The 6,200-nt window shown below is 43.4% G+C and overlaps 1 pseudogene; it reads left to right on the top strand.

Annotated features, from left to right (window-relative positions):
• Positions 1–2,247: 2,247 nt before the first annotated feature.
• LOC100768205 lies at positions 2,248–3,048 on the top strand (annotated as a pseudogene).
• Positions 3,049–6,200: the final 3,152 nt, after the last annotated feature.

Genomic DNA, 6,200 nt, shown 5'->3' with positions numbered 1-6,200 from the left:
TTCCCAGTGTTCAGTCGGGGGGCCAAGAGCTCTCCCTTGTTCAGGTCAACTGTTTCTGTGGGTTTCACCAGCCTTGTCTTAACCCCACTCCTCCTCCTCTGTAACTGGATTCCAGTTCAGTTCAGTGTTTCGTTGTGGTGTCTGCTTCTACTTCCATCAGCTGCTGGATGAAGGTTCTAGGTTGGCATATAAGTTAGTCATCAATCTCATTATCAGGAAAGGGCATTTGAGGTACCCTCTTCACTGTTGCTTAGATCATTATTAAAAAGTCCATGTTGGTTCCATAAATTAATATGCCAATAAAAGGCCCAACACCAAATATGATAACAAAACTATGCATATTCATTTACTTGTAATTTCATGATCTCTTTTATCAGAAAATATTTTTACAAAGCTAATATATGTATATATGTATATATATATATATGTGTGTGTGTGTGTTAATATAAAGACTTATTTAAATTAATATTAGTCTCTTTGTTTTTTTTGCTTTTGTCCTTCCATCCTTGCTTCCTCGTTTTTACATTTCTGCATTCCTTAACATTCTTTACTGTTTTATTACCACCTATACATTTTCATTTCTAATTTTACTTGGCTTATATATTTTTCTTTCTTGTGCCTTCCTTTCCTTTGTCTTTGATCAAATATTAATTTTTTCTTTCATTTTTATCTTTTATTATAAAATAAGATATAATAATATAAAACAAACAAAAACCAATTGAAATATTACAAAATAAACAAACAGAAGGAAAAGAATTCAAGAAAAGATGCAAGAAACAGACTTAGACACTGAGACACGGAAACACTTATTCAAACACTCAGGAATGCCATAAAAAAAGACAGAAGTAATAATATATATGCAAAATCTTTAGGATAACAAATATGTAAAGTAAGACAAAATATTTTTTAAAGCTTAAACATGCCATTATGAGACAAGGAACCTCCAGAGATGCATTTCGATTTTCTTTTCTGTTGGCCACAAAAACAGGGACTTCCCTTAGAAGTAGCTTATACTCCGAGTGAGATTCAGTTGAAGAGAACTAAATTTTCATTTACAAGTGGTTGTCAATTGGACATAGTTTTGGGTTACGGTCGGGGGCATATATCTACTTATGCTTTCAGCTATAGGACCCACAAATAATGAAAGTCTGTGCTGCCCCAGTCTCTGAATTCCTGTGTGTTGATCCTGCTGTGTTTAGAAGGCCTTGTTTCCTTGGTTACCACTATCCCCTCTGGTTCTTACACTCTTTCTGCTTCCTCTTCCACAGAGTTCCCTGAGCCTTGAGGGAAGGGATTTTTTTTTTGTATTTTTATTTTTTATATATTTGAATTACAAGCTTTGTTATAATTTTGTTTTTTGCAGAGTATACAGTCTTTTCAACAACTGTCTCATTTTCTTGTATGGAAATCAGCCAGTTAAACCCATAGTGGCTAGCTGCCCCAACTCTGACAGAACGTTGGGTTTCTGTTGCCATATTTCACATTTTTCCCTGGATCTTTATCATGACACCTTTCTGGTATCTTCCTGGCCCTTGCCTCCATTCTAAGTGGCTCCCTCAATTACTGTAGCACAAGGACTCGGACCCTCAGGAAACGACCTCTGGTCTGCTGCCCTCTGATGGCCCTGACAATAAGTAGGCCTAGGACCTGCTAGGTACTGTACCCAGGACAGGTGGTTTCAACTGCTCAGGCTATCCAAGACCTCCAGATTCTAGAGGCCCCATTTGCAAACCCTTGGAGCTCTACAATCAAGGCTCAACCCCAAAGCCACACTTTAAACTGTAGATTGACCAAGGTCACAATATGTACAGTGGGATTTGGGAAGGCAGTGCCTTCATGAATGATATTATTGTCCTCACTAAAGCAGTCTCAGAACACTGTCCCACTTTCCACCTCATAGAGTCACATATAGAAGATACTGACCTTTAAATGAAGAACTGAATTCTGCCAACTTGCAGTAAAAACAAAGTGACTAAATTTCCAACCAACACATAAAATGCAAGACACAGAATTACAGTTTAGGGTTCATGGTGACATAGTGGTCTGGTGCATCCAGGAGATAAAAGAAATCTTAGGGGCTCTCTGCTCCTCCCTGTTCTAGAGACAGCCACATCTTTTCGTGCAGTGCCATCCTCGTTCCTGAGACACAATGCTGAAGTGAACAGATTTGACTATATTAGATGCCTGGTTACCAGGGCTGCCTTCAATTCCGGCAAAGTGGACATTGTTGCCATCAATGACCCTTTCATTGACCTCAATTACATGATCTACATGTTCCAGTATGACTTTACCCATGGCAAGTTCAAAGGCACAGTCAAGGCTGAGAACGAGAAGCTACTGGCATCTTCACACCATGGAGAAGGCTGGGGCCCACTTGGAGGGTGGGGCCAAGAGGGTCATCATCTCTGCCCCTTCTGCTGATGCCCCCATGTTTGTGATGGGTGTGAACCATGACAAGTACGACAACTCCCTCAAGATTGTCAGCAATACATCCTGCACCACCAACTGCTTAGGCCCCCTGACCAAGATCATCCACAACAACTTTGGCATTGACTCATGACCACAGTCCATGCCATCACTGCCACCCAGAAGACTGTGGATGGCCCCTCTGGGAAGCTGTGGTGTGATGGCTGTGGGGATGCCCAGAACATCATCCCTGCATCCACTGGCACTGCCAAGGTTGTGGGCAAAGTCATCCCAGAGCTGAATGGGAAACTGACTGGCATGGCCTTCCATGTTCCTACCCCCAATGTGTCTGTCATGGATCTGACATGTTGCCTGAAGAAAGCTGCCAAGTATGAAGACATCAAGAAGGTAGTGAAGCAGGCATCTGAGGGCCCACTGAAGGGCATTTTGGGCTACACCGAGGACCAGGTTGTCTCCTGTGACTTCAACAGTGACTCCCACTCTTCCACCTTTGATGCTGGGCCTGGCATTGCTCTCAATGACAACTTTGTAAAGCTCATTTCCTGGTATGACAATGAATTTGGCTACAGCACCAGGGTTGTGGACCTCATGGCCTACATGGCCTCTAAGGAGTAAGAAGCCCACCCTGGACCATCCACCCCCAGCAATGACTCCAGCAAGAGAGAGGCTCTGGCTGCTGAGCAGTCCCTGTCCAACAACCTCCACGCTGATCATCTCCCTCACAGTTTCCATCCCAGACCCCCAGAATAAGGAGGGACTTAGGGAGCCATACTCTCTTGAATACCATCAATGAAGTTCACTGCACCCATACCAAAAGGAAAAGAAACCTTAGGGTTTCACTGAGTTAAGAATAAGTAAGAGAACCTGATTTGAAAGAAAGTTCATTGGCCTTTGCTGTGTCTTCCAAGAGCTGTCAAGTTTTGATTGGTGATTGTCACTAGTTGCTAGGTAGGATTTGTAGTCTTGGTGTTATGATTAAAATTGGACTAAGTTTTTTTAAGGTATACACAGCCTGAGTGCCTTTTTTCTATGTCCTTGTGACTTTATTAGATATGACACCAGTGACTCCATATTGTATAACTTTCACAGCCATCATCAGATCCAAACTAGCTCTTTAAGACTTCCTAGTCTCCATCACTGTGAGCAGTTAATTTCTTTATAAGTCGTCTTGTTTGTGGTAATTTGTTATAGTCTCACACATAGACTGAGACAAGTGCTCAGACAGCTAGTTGCACCCAGACCTGTGTTGCAGCTGTGTGCCCACACTCAACAGAGTAGGCCCCCTCTGCTAAACTCCCCTCTAAAGGAGCCTTGGAAGGAGAAAGAACACCGACCTCTTCTCTCACTAACTCCTAATTCCTCTTATCCATATGGGACCAGTGAGATGGTTTAGCAGGTAAAAAAATGCTTGACACAAAGGCTGATGCTCTGACTTTGGTCTTTGGGACCCACATGTGTAAGGAGAGAACTGACACCTGCAAGTTGTCCTCTGACCTCCAAACATGCACCATGGTATGCACACACTCTAAACAAACAAATGTTAAAATGTTCCTCCTACTAGGGCTGGAGAGTTGGCTTAGTAATTAAGAGCACTAGCTGCTCTGCCAGAGGTCTTAGGTTCAATTCCCAGCACCCATATGATAGCTTACAACCATCTAATTCCAGTGCCAGAGAATCCAATACCGTTTTCAGAGTGGGCACTGCATACATGTGGTACTCAGATATACATGCAGGCAAAACACCATTAAAAACATTGTAATGAATTTTTTACTCTCATGGAGGAATTCAAGAGCTGTCTGAAGCAAAGTCTGCATGGTCTCCCAATCCCTCTGCCTATCAGTGTGGACTTGTCCTGTTTTCAGGATTCTTCTCCTGCCTGTAATCTGTTCCTGCTTCCCACTCCTGCTGATGCCCACAGATGTGATGATGTGATTCTAGAAAATTCTCATCCTTTTACTCAATGTGAGCCCTGATCATGTTCCCAAGAACAGAAACTGCCTGGACTGCAGAAGTTTGCCAGCTGAGTTTGCACTGCTCTTAACACTGGCATTTATTGCAGTGGAGGATTACTGGCTTCTTTGCTGTACTGTCTATTGTTCTCATTGAACTATGAAGAAGAAGGAAGGAGGGAGAAAAAGATTCACATAACTTACAGGGAAAATTGTGCACTTGTGGCTGAGTGCTTCCTGGTATATGCTTACACCCAGGCCAGCATTCTCTGATCTCTGATTTCTTCCCATTACACCCTAACAGTGTCCAAGGCTATTTGAGACTGGAGTTATTATTATGTTATTTTATTTTAGAAACACTCTTATTTACATATGAATCCCCCATTCCCTCACCTTCTCATAATCCCATGCTCCCCACTGACCCCCACAATGCGACCCCTACCCACTCCCCAAGGATACAAAAGCCCTCTATGGGGGACCATCAAGGTCCATCACATTATTTGGGGGAGGGCCTAGGCCCTCTTTCTTGTATCTGTGGCTGTAATAGTATCCCTCCATAGGGAATGGGCTCCCAAAATCTATTTATGCTCTAGGGATAAACACTGGCTCCACTGTTAGAGGTTCCCATAGACTACCCTGGCCTCCTAGCTGGCACCCACATTCAGAGGCCTTGGTTTGGTCAAATGCTGGTTCCCCAGCTTTACGACTAGGTTCTCTGTGCTCTCACTAGGTCAGGCCAACTGTTTCTTCGGGTTTCTCTAGCACAGTCTTGGTTCCTTTGCTCATCCCTACTCCCTCTCTGCAACTGGATTCCAGGATATTGGCTCAGTGTTTAGCTGAGGGTGCCTGTTTCTGCTTTGATCAGCTACTGGATGAAGGCTCTAGGAATGACATCCAAGGTAGTATTAATCTCATTATAGGGGAAGGACATCAAAGGCAGCCTCTTCACCACTGCCTAGATTCTTAGTTGGGGTCATCCCTGTGGATCCCCTAAATTTTCCCCAATGCCAGACCTCTCTCTGAACCTATACTAGCTCCCTCTATCAAGGCATCTCCTCTTTTCTTGCCCTCCTCTATTCCTCCCCTGTCTTAGTCCTGTTCTCTCCTATTCTCCTACCCGCTCCCCTTCTCACCCTCTCCCCAGCATTGTTTGTAATAGCCAGCACCTGGAAACAACCTAGATGCCCCTCAACTAAAGAATGGATGGAGAAAATATGGTACATTTACACCATGGAGTAATTCTCAGTGGGAACAAAACAATGAAATCTTGAAATTCACAGGCCAATGGATGGAACTGGAAGAAAATATACTGAGTGAGGTAATCCAATCACAAGAAGACAAGCAGGGTATGTACGCATTCATTTATGGATATTAGACATAGAGCAAAGGACTACCAGCCTATAATCCACACCACCAGAGAAACTAGGAAACAAGGAAGATCCCAAGAGAAGAACACATGGTCCCCTGAAGAAGGGGAGGGGGACAAGAACCCCTGAGCAAACTGGGAGCAAGGGGCATCAGGAGAAGAGTCTGGAGTTATTTAATCCTCTGTAGATTTTGAAGTCACTACCAGGCATCTTTAGGTTGTGGTTTTAACATCTGGCTTGCAGGAAAATGAGAGCCAGTTCACAGGTACACTTCTGCTAATTCTCTGTGCCCTCTACGCATATCCATAATAGATGTTTAAGGTCAGAATAGAGTGTGGAAAGGCCATTGTGGTGCAGAGAAGGGCAGATACCTTACTGGGGGTTGCTTAGAGAATTCTAAGGAAAAGTTCTTGTGAGGCCTGCTCTGATACATATATTTGAGAGTCTGAAATGAATG

Source organism: Cricetulus griseus, chromosome 3 (genome assembly GCF_003668045.3).
Source record: "Cricetulus griseus strain 17A/GY chromosome 3, alternate assembly CriGri-PICRH-1.0, whole genome shotgun sequence".
NCBI classification, from domain to species: Eukaryota; Metazoa; Chordata; class Mammalia; order Rodentia; family Cricetidae; genus Cricetulus; species Cricetulus griseus.
The sequence above is the reverse complement of the archived record's forward strand: the minus strand, read 5'-3'. Positions and strand labels throughout refer to the sequence as shown.